The 22457-nt window shown below is 34.7% G+C and overlaps 1 protein-coding gene across 23 annotated transcripts in view; it reads left to right on the top strand.

Annotated features, from left to right (window-relative positions):
* Nucleotides 1-22457, top strand: part of MTHFD2L (methylenetetrahydrofolate dehydrogenase (NADP+ dependent) 2 like) — a 142555-nt gene that overhangs the window by 15213 nt on the left and 104885 nt on the right. The window lies entirely within an intron of this gene.

Genomic DNA, 22457 nt, shown 5'->3' with positions numbered 1-22457 from the left:
AACACTCTTCTGTTTGTCTGGTTTGGTTAGGAAAGAGGCCATCTTTCAACATTATATCATGATACTTCAAGTAATTTATAAAATATGTTCAGAAGGGGACTAGCTATTATACTAGCATGTAATAGGTGACAATTTCTGAATGACTTATGTTTATATTGACTGAAAGTTGTGAAAGAAAAACTTAGGCATTGGCAATGCATGCCGTCCTTGCATTGTACCATAGTGTAAGACCGTAAAAAGGACTGTGTAAGCTGAAACTGGGCAAAGCAATCTTAATAATCAATGGGAAAAATAATAATTGTTCTGTGACTTTTAAAATGTTTTCTCAAAACAATAAAAACTCACTTACTGTAGTTTTTAAATGTATAAAGGAATGAAAAGATAGTAAAACTAACACTTATTTGGTACATTGTAATTTAAAACATTAGAAACATTGAGAATTAAAGTGTTTTATTTCTTTGCAAAAAACTTGTCAAGAGGAGTCTGAACAGTACTTGCCTTCTTCTCATAGAACATAATATGGAGCAAGCGTTTTTCTGTACCTTGCTGAATTAAATTGTCATATTCCTTTCTAAGTTAGGAACAGCTTTCATTTTGTCCTTTGTACTTCCAATGTTGTGAAATATCTCTGCGAATTTCTAATATCTGAAGTTTTATGCTGGTGTCAGTTCCTCTGGGACGTTGGCATTTTTTTTGTCACAATGATTTTCCTCGTTTATGTCAACAGCTCACCTTCACTAAGTTCCTATGGCTGCGTAGCTACATCGCTCCAAAGGGCTCAGGGTCAACATTCCAGGGTCACCTATTTCTTGTACGATCCATTTACAGTCAGTTAGAATCCTACTGAAGTGACTTTATCTTATTTTTAACATTCATGGTTCTTACTTTCATGCTGGCCTAGATATCCCCTATCTACTTCACTGTCGCCATTTTCAGATCTTCTGTTCACATCCAATTTCACTTCCAACCTCATCACATTTCGTTTCTTTGCTGCACTTTCATCTTTATAGGCTAAGTTCCTCTGCCCATTATCCGGTTTTTTGAAACAGCATGTGAGTTTATCACTGGGGTACAAGGAGGCAACTCGATTTGCTGTTTCTGTTTGAACTGAATAACAAATGCGCAGTGACCAGTGATGGACGGATTTTGAAAGAAGTGACATAGTCACTGATCTTGATGTCCATCTGTTATTTACGTAGTGGTTTGTGGCCCAAAGAGCCAGCAGCTCTTATATAATTACTCACAGTTAAAATACGATGATAACTGAAATTTGAACTGTTGTTGGAGGACTGGTATTTATTTAACTAAATTGTGGCTCTGAAATTCATGCATATTTCAACTGAACAAAGCAAGGACTGCCAGTATAGTATAGATTACAGTAGTTTTGTGCAGTTTTGAGGTCTTCTGTTAAGTTTAGATTTGCAGAAAGTAAAGCTCTTGATGTGAGATCTTTGTACGGCATCAGTATTTAATTTATCCAACAATAGAACTTAATATCTTGGTATATATTACAACTTTTGTTTTGTTTAAATCACACCAAAAATTCACATTTCAGATTCTTTTCCTCCAATATGGCTGCGTTAAAAAAAAAAAGTTTGGAAGGATGTTAGAGGTCATCAAGGTTTCCCCTTGAGAAAAATGCTTCTGACAGATAATACTGTAGATACATCATGTTGAAACCAGTGTAGTGATTAATCACTTATTTTTATAACTGGAAAAGGAATTCAACACGTGCAACACTCTCATTTTATATCATAGGAAATTAAGTTCTAGGAAACATCAGGGCTTTGTTAACATCACAAATCTGTCCAAAAAATTTTGGCAGTGGGTTTAAACCCAATTGTTTGGCTCATGCAAAAAAATAATCTCTTTTTTGCACTGTATTTGCTAAGCAATCATCTTGCAGTTTGCAGTTTTTAAAATTTCCCCCACTTGTATTTGTACTACATGTAGTTATTAAAAACATGTCACAGGGGCCAGCCTGGTGGCACAACAGTTAAGTTCACACATTCTGCTTCGGCGGCCCAGGGTTCCCAGGTTTGGATCCTGCGTGCAGACCTGTGCATCGCTTGTCAAGCCATGCTGTGGCAGGTGTCCCACATATAAAGTAGAGGAAGATGGGCACGAATGTTAGCCCGGGGCCAATCTTTCCCAGCAAAAAGAGGAGGATTGGCAGCATTTGTTAGCTCAGGGCTGATCTTCCTAAAAAAAATTTAAAAAGTAAAAATTAAAAAAGTCACAAATTTAAAAATAACTACATTAAATCTAGTTTGTCTTAAAAAAATTAAATTCATATCTGTAGATTTTTTCCCTCGTTATGGGCAACATTCCTCTTTTGATGAATTTATTAGCAGTTTACCACTAGATGGCACTGGTAATCTGTCTGTACTAAAATAAATTTCTTGAGTCCTGACTTCATTTTAGAGAATGAGAAACGTAGAGCCAAAGGGACCATGGTAGTAACAAATATCTGGATGTTCTGAGACATGGCAATTTTCTATCTTGCTGAGAAGCCAATAATGTACAAAGGAATAGTGGCTAAAATTTATTATGTCTCAGGTACTTTACGTTTATTAATTCATTGAATCCTCACAATAATCCTGTGGAGTTGGAGCTATTATTGCGTACATAGTACTGATGAGAGATTTGAGGCACAGAGAGGTTAAGTAGTTTCCCCTAAGGTCACAGAACTGGTAAGTAATTGAGCCTGGATGTGAATCCAGGCAGACTGGTCCCTTGCCATTACTTTTAACCATGATGTTACTATCCTCACAAGCATATATATCAGTGTTAGCTAGTGAGTGATGTGTGCTTACTATGTGGCAGGTATTCCTTTATATGAATGATTTTATTTAATCCTCAGAACAGCCTTGAGTAGGAATTATCTTCATTTTACAGATGAAGAGACTCATCTACATTACTTAACCTACTTAACCTCCATTATACTGGGACATAAGGTTTGTTGGTTAATAGAAAAAGTTGGTTAAAGTAGAAAAGCATAAAACAATGCATGTTTACCTTAAACATTATATTATAGCATAAAGCATTTAAATACTCATTCGTCAATCTTTTGATGTAGGTCCAAGACTCTTGGGAACCTACTGACTGGAATTTTGTGTCATCTTCTGGTATTAATAATACCTATGATTCATTGCTTATAATTTTCAGTTTGAGTGATACTAAGTGAAAATTTATCTAGATTTTAAAATGTCTCCCAATCTTCGTAGCTGTCTTGCCCTTATCTAAGTTACTAATAATTTTTTTTAGTTCTCAAGAGTCTTTCCAGAACGTTCAACTTAGTTTTCATAGAAATAGCAACTATTTTCTTTTCACATTCCATTGTCATTTGTTTATGTCATTTTTAATTAAATTACATAATTCACTGTGACAGAATTGGCAAAAACAGATTGGGAAATACACACAGTTGTCTCTTGATTATTATGAAACTCAACTGGGTAGGGACAAGACTAGTTTAGTAACTACTTTCTGATAGGTTCGGCAAGCCCTGGGCATTGGCCTGCATGTTTTACAGAAGAAATGGAACTCAGCCATTTTGGTAGGTTGGCTGTGGAAGTGAGTTGAGATAGCCTCTCCTGTACGTGTCTTATGAGGTTATTATAACGAGACAATGAGCAAATGAACAAATGAAACGATTCTAGTTGATTACACCTCCAGTTTTCTATAATTTGGTTAATAACCTGGATTCTAAATTATTTCACAATTAGAAATCAGAGATTATTTTTTGCCATTAAGGCAATATCTTAAGTAAAAGAAATTCTAAAGTAAAATTATAATTCTGATGTTGAAGGACCAGTTTGCCTAAGGATTAAACAGAATTTACAAGGAGTTTCCATGCATCTCGTTTGGGTAAAAAGCAAGGAAATGAGTTGGAATTCTGTCTTCTGTGGTGGTAATGAGTGTGTCACAGGCCAACCCTCTGTTTATGTTCAGAAACTGTGCAACTTTGGTCAGGAAATACTCAGGATAGAATCGTGTGTCCACAGTCACATGGCCTGGCTGTTTCTCCTGTTGCTGGTCCTAAAACCAGGGAGAAGTAAAAACAGTCAGATGTAGGTGCTTCTCTCCTCCTGTCCTGACTATGATTAAATCTGGAGAGGGTAAGTAAGAAGAGTTAGAATTCACTGTGTAGGTTTAACAAATATAAAATTTACTAGTAATTAGTAGGCATAAAAATGAGGATATTGACCTAATTAGTAAACGTGTAGATACATATATTTGTCTAAAACTTGATTCTTCATTTGGAGGAAAAAATGTCTTGCCATAATTACTTTTCTTGTGAGATTATAAAATTTATGTGTGCAGAATATTTATTACTCTATTTTTAACGTTCTTGACCAGAGTGGGAAATTTTCATCATCCTGGACTCTTTCATATTTGTAGAGCCATTTATTCTGTTTATTTCTAAACCTTTTTCTTTTTTGGTGAGGAAGATTGGCACTGAACTAACATCTGTGCCAGTCTTCCTCTATTTTGTATGTGGGACACCACCAGAGCATGGCTTGATAAACGGTGTGTGTCCGCTCCCAGGATCCAAACCCATGAAACCCAGGCCATCAAAGTGGAGCATGCGAACTTAACCACTACACCAACAGCCCGGCCCCACTGTTTATTTCTAAATTTTGATTTGGCCTTTGCTATAGCACTTTTTCCCCTTTCTCTAGGGAGAAACCCTAGTTCTGTGTTTGAGTGTTCAGAACAATTCCACAAAGAATATTTCGTTACTTTTCTAGTAATATGTTTCCTTGACTGGTCTGTTAGTTCCACCAAAGCAGTGAGAATTGCTGTCAACATTTTATTGAAATCCACTCTGTATTATGGTAGACTCTTAGTGAATGTTATTGCTGGGATGAATGAACCCTGTAGTTTCTCAGCCACTGTTTTTTGTTGTGGTGATTATTGTTATTCAAGTCTAATCCTTCATATTTTTCTACCTCTAAGAGAGTAGTATGTAAGTTCTGTCACTGATCAAGATTTGATGAGGATCTTATACTCCCAATACACTTGAAAGCTACCTTTAGCTGTAGTATTTATTATACACAGGACATGCTAGGATAATGTACATTTTATTACTTGAATAGGGCTTTAGCCTCTGACCACTACATTGATTATCTTTCAGACATACCAGGGCTGACTTCTTTCTGCCCTTCAGGTCTCAGCTGAAGTGCCACAGCCTCAGAGAGCCCTTCCCAGCCAACATCCTCTGAAATAATTTTAATTCTGTCATTCTCTATTTCAGACCTGCTTTCTCCTGTGTCAGAGACAAACAAAGTACTCCAAATATCCACGTGTTCCCTTACATTTCTCAGCTTATTTTAGCAATTAAACTGGGGTTGTGTGACTACTGGCTACTGGACTGTGAGAGGAAGTGACGTTTTTGAGCCACTTCTGGACTGAGATGGTTAAGAGTTACTGTACCCCCATGCCCACTCCTCTTTTTGTTGCAGTTATCATGGAAGCTAGGTATTACAGATGATTGTAAATTACAAGAAGGAGGGAAGTGAGATTCTTATGGAGCCTTACATGAATAAGAAATAAATATCCTTTCATAAGTGAATGAGATTTCAGATTAAAAACACAAACAAATTTGATGAAAACTATAAACCCACAGATCTAAGAAGCTCAACAAACTCCAAGCCCATGAAATAAGAATAAACTATACCAAAGAACACCATAATCAAGTTGTTCAAAACCAGTGTGATAGAAAAAATATTATAAGCAGCAAGAAGGAGAAAAATGGCATATTACATACCAAACAAAAAGAAGGAAGACAGCAGATGTCTTGTTAGAAACAATGTAAGCAAGAAGACAGTGGAACATCTTGATCTTTAAAGTCTTGAAAGAAAAAAACCTGTTGACCATGAATTCTGTACTTGGTGAAAATATCTTTTTAAAAAGGCAAAATAAAGTATTTTTTCAAACACTTAGGGAAGGAAGAACCCAGAAATAGCTGAAAACAATCACTAGCAGACCCATACTATAAAAGATGTTAAAGGAAGTCCCTCAGGCAGAAGGAAGTGATACTGGATGGAAATATGTATCTAGTCAAAGGATGAAGAGTTCTGGAAATGGTAGCTACATAAGTAAATATATGTGATAGTTTTCTTATTATTCAAATCATTTTAGCATATAATTCATATTAGCCAAAAATAAAAACAATATAATATGTGATTTATAACATATATAAAAGTAAAATGTGTGACAACAATAGCACAAAAGTCAAGAGGGAAGAAATGGTAGGATATTTTTGTGAGATTCTTATACTATAGTGAACTGATATAATATCACTTGAGGGTAGACTGAGATAAGTTAAAAATATATACTATAAAATCACAATCAACCACTAAATAACACAACAAAGAGTTATAGCTAATAAACTAATAATTGAGATAAAATGGAATCATTAAAAATACTCAATTCTAAAGGAAGGGAGAAAAGACAATGAAAAAACATAGGAAGATGATAGATTTAATCACATAAAATGTAAGGTTGTAAATAATCCAATTAAATATCAGAGGTGGTCAGATTGGATAAAAAGCAAGATGCAAGTGTATGCTGCCAGCAAAAAACACACTTCAAGTATAAAGACACAGAGTGGTTAAAAGCAAAAGGGTGGAAAAGATGTACCATGCTAGCACTAATCAAAAGAAAGCTGGAGTGGTTATGTTATATCAGGCAAAGCATATTTCAGAACAATGAATATTACCAGGGATAAAGATGATCATTACACAGAAATAAAGGAGTCAGTTTATCAAAAAGAAATAACAGTCTTATTCATTTATATACCTATGAAGACAACAAAAACTAATTGAATTTTAAGGAAAATAGACACATCCAAAATTGTAGTCGTAGATTTCAGTACCTGTCTCTCAATAATTGAGGGAACAAATGGACAGAAAATCAGTAAGGATATAAATTTGAAGTACAAAATCATCCAATTTGACCTAATTGACATTTGTAGAACACTCTCCCAGCAAACAACAGAATACACATTTTTTTCACATTTACATAGAACATTTACCAAGATATAATGTATTTTAGGCCATAAAACAAATCTCAAATATAAAAAGATTCATGTTACCCAAAGTGCATTCCCTGACCACAATGGAATTAAATAAAAAATCACGAACAGGAAAATGTCTGGAAAATCCCCAAATATTTGGAAACTAAATAGCATGCTTCTAAATAACACATGTGTCCAATAAGAAAATAAAAGAGAAGTTAGAAATTATTTTTAACTTTTTATGAAAACACAACTTATCAAAATTTATTGTATGCTGCTAAAGCAGTAGTTAGGGGAAAACTTATAGCACTAAGCACCTATCTTAGAAAAGAAGAAAGGTTTCAAATCAATAACCTTAGCTTCCACCTTAAGATACTAGAAAAAGAAGAGCAAATTAAAGACAATGTAAGGACAAGAAAGAACAAAATAAAGACCAGAGCAGAAATTAATGAAATAGAAAACAGAAAAATAAAGAAAAAAATCAATTAAACAAAAGCTAGACTGATCAGGGATAAAAGAGTATACAAAATGCCAATATCAGCAATGAGAGAGGTAGTATTCTACAGATATTAAAAGGATAAAAGGGGATATTGTAAACAACTTTATGCCAGTTAATTTGACAAGTTAGATAAAATGAACAACTTTCTTGAAAGACACACATTGCCCAAACCCACTCAAGAAGAAATAGATACCCTGAATAACTCTATTAAAAAATTGACTTTGTAATTAAAATCCATTCCACAAAGAAAGCTGCATATTCAGATGGCTTTACTGGTGAATTCTACCAAATAGTTAAAGAAAAAAATGATACTGAAGAGGAGGGAATACTTCCAAACTTATTATATGAGGTCACCATTACCCTGATACCAAAAAGCAGACAAAGACATTACAAGAAAGTAAAATCACAGACCAGTATCCTTCATGAACATAAATGCAGAAGGTATTTAAAAAACTTAACAAATAAATTCAATGATATATATAAAATGGATAATTTTTCATGACCAAATGGGTTTTATTCCAGGAATGCAATGTTGGTTTAACATTAGAAAATCAAACAATGCATTTCATCATGTTAAACTAAAAATGAAATATGATCATCTCAATAGATACAGATAAAATATTTGGTTAAATCCATCATTGATTCCTGATAAAAAGCTGTCCTATAACTAATAATAAAAGAAACTCCCTCAAGCTGATAAAGGGCATGTATGAAAAATTTACAGCTAACGTCAAAGTTGACTATGAAAGACTGAATGTTTTCTTCCACTGAAGGATATCCACTCTTACCGTGTCTATTCAACATTGTATTGGAGATGCTAACCCGCACAATAAGGCAAGAAAAAGAGAATAAAAAGCAGATAACATGAATGTCTATGTAGAAAATCCAATGGAATCTAGGAAGAAGTGGCTACTAATACTAATAAATGAGTTTTAAGAAATTGGAAGATACAGGATTAATATGCAAAAATCAATTTTTCTATATATTATTATCAAACATCAAGTATTGAAATGAAAAAAGATATTTAAATAGCATCAAAAATATGAAATCTTTAGACATAAATCTGACAAAGAATGTGAAAAACTTGTACATTGAAAACTACAGAACATTATTGAGAGAAATTAAAGAAGACCTAAATAAATAGATCAATATACTATGATTATAGATTGCAAGGCTAAATATTGTTAAGATGTCAGTTATCTTCAAATTCATTTGCAGATTCAAGGCAGTCCCAATGAAAATTCCAGCATACTTTTTTGTAGCAGTTGACAAACTGATGGTCAGATTCACATGGAAATGCATAGTTAGTACCCTGAATGGTCAAAACACATAGCACAACTAGAAGGACCTACAACTAGAATATACAACTGTACTGAGGGGCTTTGGGGAGTAGAAAAAAAAAAAGATTGGCAACAGATGTTGTCTCAGGTGCCAATCTTTAAAAAAAAGAAAAAGTTACGTGGATATATATCTATTATATGATCCAGCCATTCCCTGTCTGTGTTTTTACCTAAAAGAAAAGGAAACATATGTCAATATAAAGACTTATATACACATGTTCATAGAAGCTTTATTTGTAATAATGAAAAGTTGGAAACAACTCAAATGCCCATCAACAGGTGAATGGATATAAACTGTGGTATATTCATACAATGGAATATTACTCAGCAATAAAAAGGAATGAAGTATTGATGCACACTACAGCATGGATGAATATCAGAATAATTATGCTGAGTGAAATTACCCAGGCTAATAAGAATATACTCTTATACATACTTATCATACATACTCTATGATTCTGTTTGTATAAAAGTCTATGTAATGCAAACTGATATATAGTGACAGAAAGCAGATGTTATCGGTCTGCCAGGTTGCCATAACAAAATACCATAGACTGAGTGGCTAAGCAACAGAAATTTGTTTTCTCACAGTTCTCGAGGCTGAAAGTCTGAGATCAGAGTGCTAGCATGGTTGGGTTTTTGTGAGAACTGTTTTCCTGACTTTCAGATGGTCCTTCTTTCTGTATCCTCACATGGTGGAGAAAAAGAGCAAGCTCTCTGGTGTCTCTTCCTATAAGGACACTAATCCCATCATAAGGGTCCCATCCTGATGACTTCATCTGTACCCAGTTACTTCTCAGAACCCGCATCTCCAAATACCATGACACTAGAGGTTGGGGCTTGAACATGTGAATTACGGGGGACACAATTCAGTCCATAGCAAGTGGTTGCAGGTGATAGAAAGTGAGGGAACAGGAAAGGGAGGGGGGAAGGGATAAGGAAAAGGGGTGTGAGGAAACTTTTCAGGGTGGTGGATGTGTTCGTTATCTTGATTGTGGTGATGGTTTCACAGGTATATACATATGTCAAAGCTTATCAGATCGTACACTTTACATATGTGCATTTCTATTATATTCAAATATTCTTAAATAAAGCTATTTTTAAAAATAAAACCAAAGACAAAATCTATTAGGAATACAAATAAATGCAATAAAACTGTATGGAAGGGAAGTCAAGGGAATGATAAGCACAGTATGCAGGATGAAGTTGATGTCAGGTTGGAGCAGGAAAGGGAATGGGTTATTGGGTGGATTATATGGTTAAATACAGATTATTGTCAAGGCCATAACTTTTGTTTTGGGTGATGGATTTATATATTCCTAGCTTATTATGAAAATTAATTAATTAGTTATTTAAAATCAGATTCTGCTTAGACCATTGTTGTGATTCTGTCACAAGCCATGAATTGATTCAACCAATTTATGCATTTGAGGTTTATTCAAAGAAAAAAAGCCAGATTTCTAACAGAATATTTTGTTAAAGTCCTTTCTGGTGTGATTTAAGTGTTCACATAGAAACAAATTCATCCCCACAATATCATTTATCTACTTTAAAAAAAAAAATTCTCATAGATAACATTTTTCTCAAGGAATTTATATGCAAAAGGAACAAAATGGAACACAATTCTCCTGTGTATGGATTATGTTAACCACATGATGGCAGTATTAAGCAAGCAGTGATTTTTTACAAGGTTAATGTTTATTCTGGAAGCTGAGTAAATCACTTTCATGTGATTTACATATTAATGGAATTGGTTGGCCCCTGTAACCACTTATTTTCCCTATTCATGCCCAGGTGGACACCATTCCAAGAGTTATTTAGTCCCTCAGATCTATAGAATTATGTCTTTTTGAGCAATTACTCTCATAAACAGGCTATATCATGTAACAAGATAATTTACTTCCAAAGTATTTTCAAAATCCAAAATTTCTTGGAACAACAGTAGTTACTTCTTTTCTTTTTCATCCTTTTCTTTTTCCTTTATCGTGATATCCTCATCTATTTTTGAGTGCATTCAGTTTTGATAAAGAATTTACTCTGTTTCAAAAGGTCCTTTGAAACATTTGGATATTTCTTTGTAGAAAGTCTTTTAAAAGATCTATTTATATGATTGCTCTCTGACCTTCTCCATTCATTTACCAGTTCCAAAAAATATTTGCCCAGAATCCAATTTATGTATAACTCTGTGCTAGGCACCAGGGGAAAGGGATAGTTAGAAAACAATTTGAGACTAACTGTCCTTGAGAAGTTTGCAAGCAAAATCCCCAAAATACAGAATCTCTGCTTGTCCCTTGTGTGTAAAAGAAGCTCATTAGAATAGACATGCTCCCTTATCTGAGTTTTTTCCTCTATAGAATATACACTGCTTCGAGTGCAGTGCTATCTATTTGACAGAAGTCACTGTGTATAGTGCCCAGGAAACCAAGGGCTTAATAAACCAGGCTGTCTTCAACACTGCTTCTGAAGAGTAAGGTGACGTTTGGATCTCCATGTACTCTTCAGAGCACTCTAGAAAGTCATTAAGGGCAAATTTTGCATGATGTGTGGGTTCCCACTCCATTATTTATTTTTTATAGCCTGTGAAGTAAGCCTTCCTGGGAACATCTTGTACAGTCTCTGTGGCTATAGGAGGAAGAGGCTAAAGAAGGGTGGAGGGCCAGATCCACCCTTTTCTGGCCCAGAGAACACCTCCCACTCCACCTCCGATCTCTACTGGATTCTCACATCTGGGGGTGGAGTAGCACAGTGAGATTAGAGTCACTTCCCATTCCTTTTTTGTCCCCTCACTCCTGGATGATGAAACAACTTTTAAATGATATTGGGCAAGTGATAAGCATCTGATAAGTATTTTCTGTCTTGAAACCTTGATGTAGAACCCAGAGAGTGTAACTTAAACGTTATTTATTGGCTTGAGACAGTGAACACAGCTTGCAAAAATCTCTCTCTCATCTACTCTTAGAAAATAATTAACTCATTAAGAGGCTATAGCTAAGTAATTTGGTTAGGCAGACATTTATTCCATTAGAATGTGAACTCCAGAGGATAAGAATTTTGTCTGTTTGTTTCACTTGTGTATCGTAATCCCTTAGAACAGTGCCAGGCACGTGGTAGACAGTAAATATTTGCTGAGTGAATAAACAAGTGAATTTTTCAGGGCCTTATATTCATCTTCAGAGTGTGGACTTTAACCAATTAGCATAAAGCTTTGCCTGAAATTTCTGATTTTTAGTCCTCAAAGGAAGAAATAAGTGAAAAACAAACATGAATCTTTTATGTTAAACTTGTATCAAATTTCACAAGATTGTAACCTATCAATGCAATAAAAATTAAAAAAAAAACTTGTATCAGAGAATATAAAGTGCCAGATATCTAATGATGGCAGATACAAAGATATTGACAAATCAGGATTTTAATGAAAGCCACTGTAGGGGAGGAGGACATTTCCTCTACCCTCTCTGGGTTCGTCTGGCAGGAGAACAAATTAAATTCACATGAGACAGAATAGCAGGAGAAAATTAAACAAAGCTTTATAAGATGTATGCATGGGAGAGGCTCAGGCAAGGTGAGCAACTCGCCAAAATGGCTGAAGCCACCACCTTAATTATCATATCCAGCTAAAGACAAAGGAGGATGTTGGGGTCGGGGGAGTCAGTTACAGGAGGTTACCAGACAAGCCCAAAACAAGAATAAGATTATTATGCAGATTTAAGTCCTTGCCTTTGGCATTGATTAAGAGTTTCTAGAGATAAGGTCAGGTCATCCCCCCTTCTTCCTGGTACAGAGAGGGAAGCATCTTTACAGATGAAGATTTCCTTTGCAATGTAAATCTTTTGTAACAAAGGGTAAGTAAACTCTGCTTCTCAGAGCTCCTTTCCTGTCTGCAGTTTTTATTAAAAGTAACCAGCCCCAAATAATCCTCATGCCAAAGAGACGTGTCTTGGGGTGGCCAATTCTAGGCCCCCACAGCACCTTTGGTTTTTCATCATATTTTTTAAAGATAGATATCAGAGGTTATAGAAGGATGAGACATCTTTTCCTTATGGTAGTCTTGTTCTAATTGTTCTCACTTATTCATTAATTTTGTCTTAGTTTCTTCTTCTATAAATCAGGGGTAATAGTAGTCTTTTATTCACTAAATTTCCAGGTACTGTTCTTTGTGCTAGGGTTACATCAGTGAAAAACACAGACAAAATTTTTGTTGTTGTGGTAGCAGGAGAGACAGACAATAAAAAATAAGCACAGTGAAAATAAGCAATTACATTTATTGGAAGTTGATACACTATAGGAAAAAAGAAAAAGCAGAGCATGGTAAAGAGGATCGTGATGTTGGGGGACAAGTTGTAGTTTTGTTTTTCCCCTCAATATTTTGTTATGAAAAATCTGAAACATACAGAGAAGTTAACAGAATGGCACAGTGAACACCCATATATTCCTAACTTAGATTCTATAATTGTTCACATGTTGTTATATTTGTTTTGTCACATCTATCCATTTATTCATCCACCCATCAATCTTATTTTTAAAGGATTTAAAAAAGGACACAGTGTACCTCTAAAACTTCAGTGTGCATATCATTAATTACAGTTCAATATTTATGTTTGCATGTGAAATTTACATGCATTGAAGTGCACATATCTTAAATGTAGTATTCCTTAAGTTTTGAAAAATGCAAACTCCCATGTAACTTAAACTCTTATCAAAATATAGAATCGTTTTATCAACTGAGAGTTTCCTCATGTCCCTTCCCAGTCAATCCCTGTCCCTCCTTTTCATTCTCACTCTCAAGTAACCACTCTTCTGATTTTTTTCGCATGCATATTGTCCATTTGAATACTTGCCCTTGTAAAATGCCTGTTTAAGTATTAAGCTCATTTTAAATGATGGAGTTTTTTATCTTTTAATGATTGAGCTATGAGAGTTCTTTATATATCTGGATACAAGTTCTTTGTCAGATATGTGTTTTACAAATATTTTCTCCCAGTCTTTGGCTTGCCTGTCCATTTTCTTTTTCTTCTTTTTTTTTTTATTAAGTTCATAATAGTTTCCAACATTGTGAAATTTCACTTGTACATTGTTGTTTGTCTGTCACCATATAAATGCTCCTCTTCACCCTTTGTGTCCACCCCCCAGCCTCCTTTGCCCTAGTAACCACTGAACTGTTCTCTTGGTCCGTCTGTTTGTTTATCTTCCACGTATGAGTGAAATCACATGGTGTCTGTCTTTCTCTTTCTCTGGCTTATTTCGCTTAACATAATACCCTCAAGGTCCATCCATGTTGTTGCAAATAGGACGATTTTGTCTTTTTTATGGCTGAGTAGTATTCCATTGTATATATAAACCACATCTTCTTTATCCAATCATCAGTTGATGGGCACTTGGGTTGCTTCCATGCCTTGGCTGTTGTGAATAATGCTGCAATGAACATGAGGGTGCATAAGTCTCTTTGAATTGTTGATTTCAAGTTCTTTGGAAAAATACCCAGTAGTGGGATAGCTGGGTCATAGGCTATTTCTATTTAAATCTCTGTACTGTTTTCCATAGTGGCTGCAGCAGTTTGCATTCCCACCAGCCGTGTATGAGGATTCCCTTTTATCCACAACCTCTCCAACATTTGTTACTTTTTGTCTTGGTGATTGTAGACATTTTAACAGATGTAAGGTGATATCTTAGTGTTTTGATTTTCATTTCCCTAATGATTAGTGATGTTGAACATCTTTTCATGTGCCTATTGGCCATCTATATATCTTCTTTCGAGAAATGACTGTTCATATCCTCTGCCCATTTTTTGATCAGGTTGTTTTGTTTTTTTGTTGTTCAGTGTGTGAGTTCTTTATATATTGTGAAGATTTACCCTTTGTTGGATATATGATTTGCAAATATTTTCTCCCACTTGGTGGATTGTCTTTTTGTTTTGATCCTGGTTTCCTTTGCCTTGCAGAGCTCTTTAGTCGGATGAAGTCCCACTTGTTTATTTTTCTTTTGTTTCCCATGTCTGAGAAGACATGGTATTCAAAAAGAGCTCTTTAAAACCAGTGTCACAGAGTGTACTGTCTATATTTTCTTCTATAACTTTTATGGTTTCAGGTGTTACCTTCAGGCCTTTGATCTATTTTGAGTTAATTTTTGTGTGTGGCAAAAGATAATGTTCTACTTTCATTCTTTTGCATGTGGCTGTCCAGTTTTCCCAACACCATTTATTGAAGAGACTTTCCTTTCTCCATTGTACGTTGTTAGCTCCTTTGTCAAAGATTAGCTGTCTGTAAATGTGTGGTTTTATTTCTGGGCTTTCACTTCTGTTCCATGAATCTGTGTGCCTGTTTTTGTACTAGTACCATGCTGTTTTGATTACTATAGCTTTGTAGTATATTTTGAAGTCAGGAATTATGATGCCTCCAGCTTTATTCTTTTTTCTCTGAATTGCTTTAGCTATTGGGGGTCTTTTGTTGCCCCATATGAGTTTTAGGATTCTTTGTTTTATTTCCGTGAAGAATGTCATTGGGATTCTGATTTGGATTGCATTGAATCTGTAGATTGCTTTGGATAGTATGGACATTTTAACTATGTTTATTCTTCTGATCCATGTGCATGGAATATCTTCCCATTTCTTTATGTAATCATTGATTTCTTTCAGTAATGTCTTATAATTTTCATTGTATAGGTCTTTCACCTCCTTGGTTAAATATATTTCTAGATATTTTATTCTTTCTGTTGTGGTTGTAATTGTGATTGTATTCTTGAGTTCTCTTTTGGTTAGTTAGTTATTAGAGTATAGAAATGCAACTGATTTTTGTAAGTTGATTTTGTACCCTGCAACTTTACTGTAGCTGTTGATTATTTCTAATAGCTTTCTGATGGATTCTTTAGGGTTTTCTATATATAAAATTATGTCGTCTGCAAACAGCAACAGTTTCACTTCCTCATTTCCTATTTGGATTCCTTTTTCTTGCCTACTTGCTCTGGCCCAAACTTCAAGTACTATGTTGAATAAGAGTGGTAATAGTAGGCATCCTTATCTTGTTCCTGTTCTGAGAGTGATGGCGTTCAGTTTTTCCCCACTGAGTGTGATGTTGGCTGTGGGTTTGTCATATATGGACTTCATTATGTTGAGGTGCTTTCCTTCTATCCTGATTTGGTTAAGAGTTTTTATCCTAAATGGATGTTGGATCTCGTCAAACCTGTTTTGTCTTGAAGTCTACTTTGTCTGATATAAGTATGGCAACACCTACTTTCTTTTGTTTACCATTAGCTTGGAATATCATCTTCCATGCCTTCACTCTGAGCCTGTGTTTGTTATTGGAGCAGAGATGCATTTCCTGGAGGCAGCATATTGTTGGGTCTTGTTTTTTAATCCATCCTACCATTCTGTGTCTTTTTATTGGAGAATTCAATCCATTTACAATTAGAGTAATTATTGATATATGAGGGCTTAATGCTGCCATTTTATTGCTCATTTTCCAGTTCACCTGCATTTCTTTTGTTTCTTGTCCCATGTATTTTGGACTCCCAACTTGGTTAGGTAGTTTTCTATGCTGGTTTTCTTAGTTTTCTCCTTATTTATTATTTGTGTCTGTGTTCTACTTATTTGTTTAGTGGTTACCATGAGGTTTGTGTGAAAAATCCCATAGATGAGTTAGTCTATTTTCTGATAACCTCTTATTTCCTTAGACTAAACAAATTCCATCCCTTTCCTCTTCGCCTCCTACATTGTTTTTGTCATATCTTATTCCATCTTGTATTGTGAGTTTGTGGTTAAAATGACAAGAATTTATTTATTTTTGGCCTTTTCCTCCCTTTATCTTTAATGTTGTGTTTGAGTGTTTGCTAACCTGTTCTGAGGGATAGCTACAATTTTCTGATTTTGTCTACCTATTTATCTCCTTACGCAGGGTTTTGTAACGCCTTTCTTCTTTTTTTTCAGGTATAAGGGCCTCCTTGTAGTGGGGGTCTTGTGGCAATGAACTCCCTTAGCTTTTGTTTATCTGGGAAATTTTTTATTTCTCTATCATATCTGAAGGATGTTTTTGCAGGATAGAGTATTCTTGGCTGAAAGTTTTTATTTTTCAGAGATTTGAATATCTCATCCAGTCTCTCCTAGCCTGCAAGGTTTCTGCTGAGAAATCCACTGAAAGCCTGGTAGGGGTTTTACATTGATATAGTTAGAAGATCTGTTGGCTGCTTTCACTTGCATTGCCAACTTCTCTCCCAGGTTTGGGAAGTTATCTGGTATTATTTCTTTGAGCAAGCTTTCTGCTCTGTTCTCCTCTTCTCTCTCTGGAATACCTATAATCATTACGTTGTATTTGCTAATTGAGTCAGATATTTATCAGAGGATTTCTTCATTTCTTCCTATCCACTTTCTTAATGGTGTCTTTTCATAAGCATAAGATTCCTAATTTTTCTGAAGTCTAATTGATCAATTTTTTTCTTTTATGCTTTATACTTTTTGTGTTCCTTCTAAGAAAACTTAGCCTTCACCCAGCACACAAATTAAAGTTTTCTCTCAGAAATGTTTAGTTTTAGCTTTTATATTTGGGTTTATAATCCATTTCCAATTAATTTTTCTGTGTGAAGTAAAGATTGTGGTTCAGGATTTTTTGTTTTCTTTTTTTATATGGCTCTCAAGTTGTTCAAGTATCATTTGTTGAAAAGGCTTTCCTTTTCCCATGAATTGCTTTTGACACCTTTGTAAAAACTGAAATGACTATATAATTGTGAGTCGAAAGCTGGGCTCTCTATTCTGTTCCATTGAGCTATTTGTCTATCATTACACCAGTACTACACTGTCTTGATTACTGTAGCTTTGTAGCAAGTCTTGAAGTCACGTATTGTAAGTCCTCTAACTTTGTTCAATTTCAAGATTGCTTTGGAGATTCTAAGATCTTTGCATAGCCATATAAATTTTAGAATCATTTTATCAGCTTCTACCAAAAAACCTCATAGGATTATGATTGAGATTACATTGAACCTATAGATCAATTTGGAAGAATTGACATTATTGAGTCTTCTAATCCATGAATATGATACACCTTCCATTTACTTAGGTCATCTGTCAGCAGTGATTTATCATTTTCATTATAGAGGTCATCCTCAAAATGCTAAAGTTTACTCCTAGGCATTTTATGATTTGTAAACTATTGTAAATAGAATTTTTAAAATTTAATTTTCTAGTACTTTCTGCTTGTATACAGAAATACAATTGATATTTTGTATACTGGCTTTGTACTCTGTGATCTTGCTAAATTCACTTTATTAGTTCTTTTGTTTTGTTGTTTTGTAAATACTTTAGGATATTCTCTGTAAATAAAACACCATGCCATCTGTGACTAGAGAGTTTTACTTCTTCCTTTATGATCTTTAGGCTTCTTTTTTCTTTTCCTCATCTTATTACACCAGCTAGGATTTCCAATAAAACATTGAGTAGAAATGTTGAGTAGAAATCACACATGGAACCTACATTTTTAAATAACGTGGTCAGAATAGTCCTTACAGAGACTATGGAATTTAAGCAAAGATAAAGAAAGGGATTTAGTCAAATTGATAGTTTTTTTGGAAAAGCCTCCAGGCAGACAGAAGAGCTATAGCCAAGGTAGTAAATGCCTGATATGTTGGAACAGCAAGAAGAACAGAGTTTTGAAGAGAAGAGTGGTGTTATCAGACATGAATTTCAAAAATATAATGCCTACTATTTTCTGAATAGATTGTATGGATGCACATATAGAAGCAGAGAATTAATTACCAGGCTGTTGCAAGAACTGGCTGGAGAGATAATGGTCACTCAAACCAAAGTAGTGTCAATGGGCCTGATGAGACAAATGAAGTGCTAGACATATTATGAAGGAAGAGCCAACAGGTTTTCCAGTTGATTGGATGTTATATGTGAAAGAAAATGAGGCATTCAGGATGACTCCAGGTTTTTTTGGCAAGTAGCACAGAAGAGTGAAATTGCCATCAACTGAGATGGAGAAGGCTATGAGTGAATCGGTTTAATAAGACAAGGTCTGTGCCCTAAAAGGTCACACTCATAGGTGAGAGAGATAATTGAATAATATGATCAATTAACTGAACTAATCTGCTAAGTACTTTTTATAGCAGTTCAGTGGGAGAACAGAAGAGAAAAAAGTATCATTGCAATTTGTGATGAGGGAACAGGTGGAAATGGATCAATCTATTGAAGAATGAATAAGGTATGAAAGAACCAAAAGGAAGGAATTAGTAATGGGAAAATAATTATGAGCAATAGCACTGAAATGCAAAAATTAATGATTAGGGCTTGGGAATGGGACACAGTTTGGTGGGACTAGATTTAAGAATGTGTGATGACGATTGGAAAAGGGGTGGAGCACTTGGAGAGAGGAAACTATAGGAAAAAGATGTATTGAGCTACAGCATATATTATTTACTAGGCTAATGAGCTTGCACTTATACAACAGGAACTGAGTAAGTGAAAAGAGGTACATTTAAACAGTAATGTAAAAATCCTTGGGTGGCAAATAAACCCGTAATTTGTTCCTTTTTTTTCTGTTCCTGTCCAAAGGCACTTATCTGTGTTATAGATAAATCACAAAAATATATATTCTGTCTTGTAGTTCTACAGTGTAGTTCCTTAAGGCACTCCCTGAGCTGTTCTATTGCGATGTTATGAATTTAATTTGATGACTTTTTTCTTCCAGCTTGATTTAATGACTTCTCGTGATCTTAAATATAGAGGAAAAACACACACAAAGTGAATAATGCCAGGTTTCTCATTCATCTGAGTAGGATCTTAATAGATTAGTTGTTTGCCAGTGTATTCTTTGAATCAGAAATGTTTTATAACCATTGTGAAACAATTGGTGCTATTGAGTCTCATGATTGTTTCTTTTCTTCAAGTGATGGGCCCCAGGGGTAGGACATCAGGCGACTTTCATTAGGAGTCAGTCAAAAACATAAAATGTATTTATTTCTCTTACTCATATAACAAAAGGTAGTATTGGTTGTAAAACATTTGATGCCTTTTTTTGCATGTGTTTAGACACGTATTAGTTAATCTAGGAATAGTGTTGTATTTGGAGGCCTAGAAGAAACAGTATATTCCTTGAGATATTTTAGGATTATCAAATGTCTTGATTAAAAGAGATGAGGAGGTCCAACCCTACTTCCCTAGTGATTAAGTTTGGCATGCTCCACTTCAGCAGCCTGGGCTTGGTTCCTGGGCATGGACCTACACCACTTATGTGTCAGTGGCCATGCTGTGATGGCTGCTAACATACTGGAAGAGGAAGATGGGCAACAGATGTTAGCTCAGGGCAAATCTTCCTCAGCAACAAAAAAAAGAGATGAGGGGCCCTCTCTGATTTTGATTTTTGCATGGTAGTCAAGATGATTAATATTTATGACTTTTTTGTAATACAGAAGGAAAAACTGGTTTTAGGGTAAAAAGATGTGGATTTGAATTCTGGAGTCTTCTCACAGTAGTGGTTTGAGATTGGATGAGTCTCAAATTTTTGAGCTTCATCTTTAAAATTAAGATTATAATATCTTTTCTACCTTAGTCCCCAGTAACTGTGAATATTAAAGGGGAAGACTTTGTGATGGTAACATGAGTGTTGCAAAGCCCTATTTAAATGTAAGAGACACTAATTCATATTATTGCCATACACTGTGCATTACATAATAAAAGTTACAGCTCTCCTGGCATAGGGTGTATGTGAGATTTAATCCAGTCCTGAGATAATATAGAGTTACATAAAAATAGTGTATGAATTGGTTTCCTAGATTTTTATGATCTTAACATTTTTAGTACTCATGTAGGCTCTTTCTCTTTTAGTCTAAATAACCAGTACATGAATAATTGGTTTTCATGTGTTCTCTACATAACACCTTTTGTGTGTCCACACATCTGTCTTTTAAACTATTACTTAATTAGCTTGAGACAGAACTGTTACGAAATGGTGACCTGAGTTGTGAACTGCGTTGTAGTTTAAGAAGTACGTAAGAGGACAGGTCTGTAATTACCAGTCTCTCATGCTTGCCTCCAAATTTTCAGATGCTTATATTTCTTCCGGAGTGTTTCAGCTGTTGTGTGAGTTGAATTATTTGTTACAACTTAACGTTATTTTCAGTGAATGGAACAGTACAGACCAGTGGATGGCAAAATTCAGTGTAGCCCAGGCTTATTGGTGAGATGATGGCTCTCAAAATTTACAAAAGAGCTTTTTGAATTCTTTCAATCAATGGCCAACCCATACATATATTAGCCAAATTTGAACTTAGAAATGAACTAATTTAAGTCCTAGTTCAATAGGGAGATTTCAAATATAGTTATTTTTCTTTTCATTACGAAACTTTTGATTTTATTGTAAAAAATATCCATGGCATGAAGCTTTTGCATGAGTGGGTAGATGTCTAAAAAATAAATCATCACTATAATCACCACCATCATCATCCAGATTAAAAAAGGAACCACTATTTTGGTCCTCAAATAGTAAATTAAACATAAAATTTTAAAGAAGTTTTACTAGAACCTTTATAATCATCTTCTAACTTCAGAGAAAATAGATGGAGGCTCTGCTAGAACATTATAGAATGAATACAGTTATTGAAAGTGGAAACCTATTGACTGGAGAGACTTTCCAAAGACCCAGATGAATATGATTCTATCTGAATATGATTCAAATTACTACTTTTATATATGTAAAGGACTTTGGTAGTCTAATGATGGCAAATTGGGTCTATTTAAAGTAAGATGGCAGTAGTGTCACTTTTAGAATACAAAAGATCTAGGACAAGGCATAACTCCTTGAAAACAATTTGAACTTGGGCTTTGATAATGTTTTAAAAAATTATGTCTAAATGACATCCATTATGTAATGAACAAAGAAACTTTTATGTAACAAATGTACTTTTATTTTATTATTTTAGGCACAAGGGTTAATTGTTGGGTTTAAGGTAACCTAAGCTACTCTGCACAGAATAGTAAGAGCCTATTTTCTATTTCTATACTTACTGCTTTTCAAAGTGAGGTGATGGGCGTCTCCTATCTCATTTGATTAGTTCTTTACTTAAGTTATGTTCTTTTCCTTTCGTATAGGAAACCGTAATGATATTTTGGATTTCAATGTGCTAGTGCTTTAGGGAAATGACACACGCGTGTGTGTATATATGTGTGGCGTGTGTGTGTTCGTGTTTTATATTTGCTTTTTTGTTATGTCATTTGGGAGGAAACTAGACACTAATGATGTTATGACTATTTTTAATATTAACAAAGCCCTTTTAATCTGTAAAGCTAGAAATATTTAATAGAAACCTAATTGTGGAAATGTCTTGTATAGGAAAAACATAGATTTAAATATGCAAACTTACTGAGGCAAAGACTTATCACCTGACTGTTTGCAGATCTCACTGGTATTGTTTTATTTCTCAGATTTTTCCCTTTCACCACTCCAGCCACTTCCGGCCCTCTCCTTGCATATTCTTACAGCAGTTAGTTACAGCCATTGGCAAGAAAAGGAACAGAGTCATGACTTTACACCTTTACTCAAGCTGAATCTTAAGTGATCTAGCTGTAGGTCTTCACATTTCATTTTCCAGACTTCCAAATAAAGAACAATTGTAAAAT

This window comes from Equus asinus, chromosome 3 (assembly GCF_041296235.1).
Source record: "Equus asinus isolate D_3611 breed Donkey chromosome 3, EquAss-T2T_v2, whole genome shotgun sequence".
Taxonomy (NCBI): domain Eukaryota; kingdom Metazoa; phylum Chordata; class Mammalia; order Perissodactyla; family Equidae; genus Equus; species Equus asinus.
The sequence above is the reverse complement of the archived record's forward strand: the minus strand, read 5'-3'. Positions and strand labels throughout refer to the sequence as shown.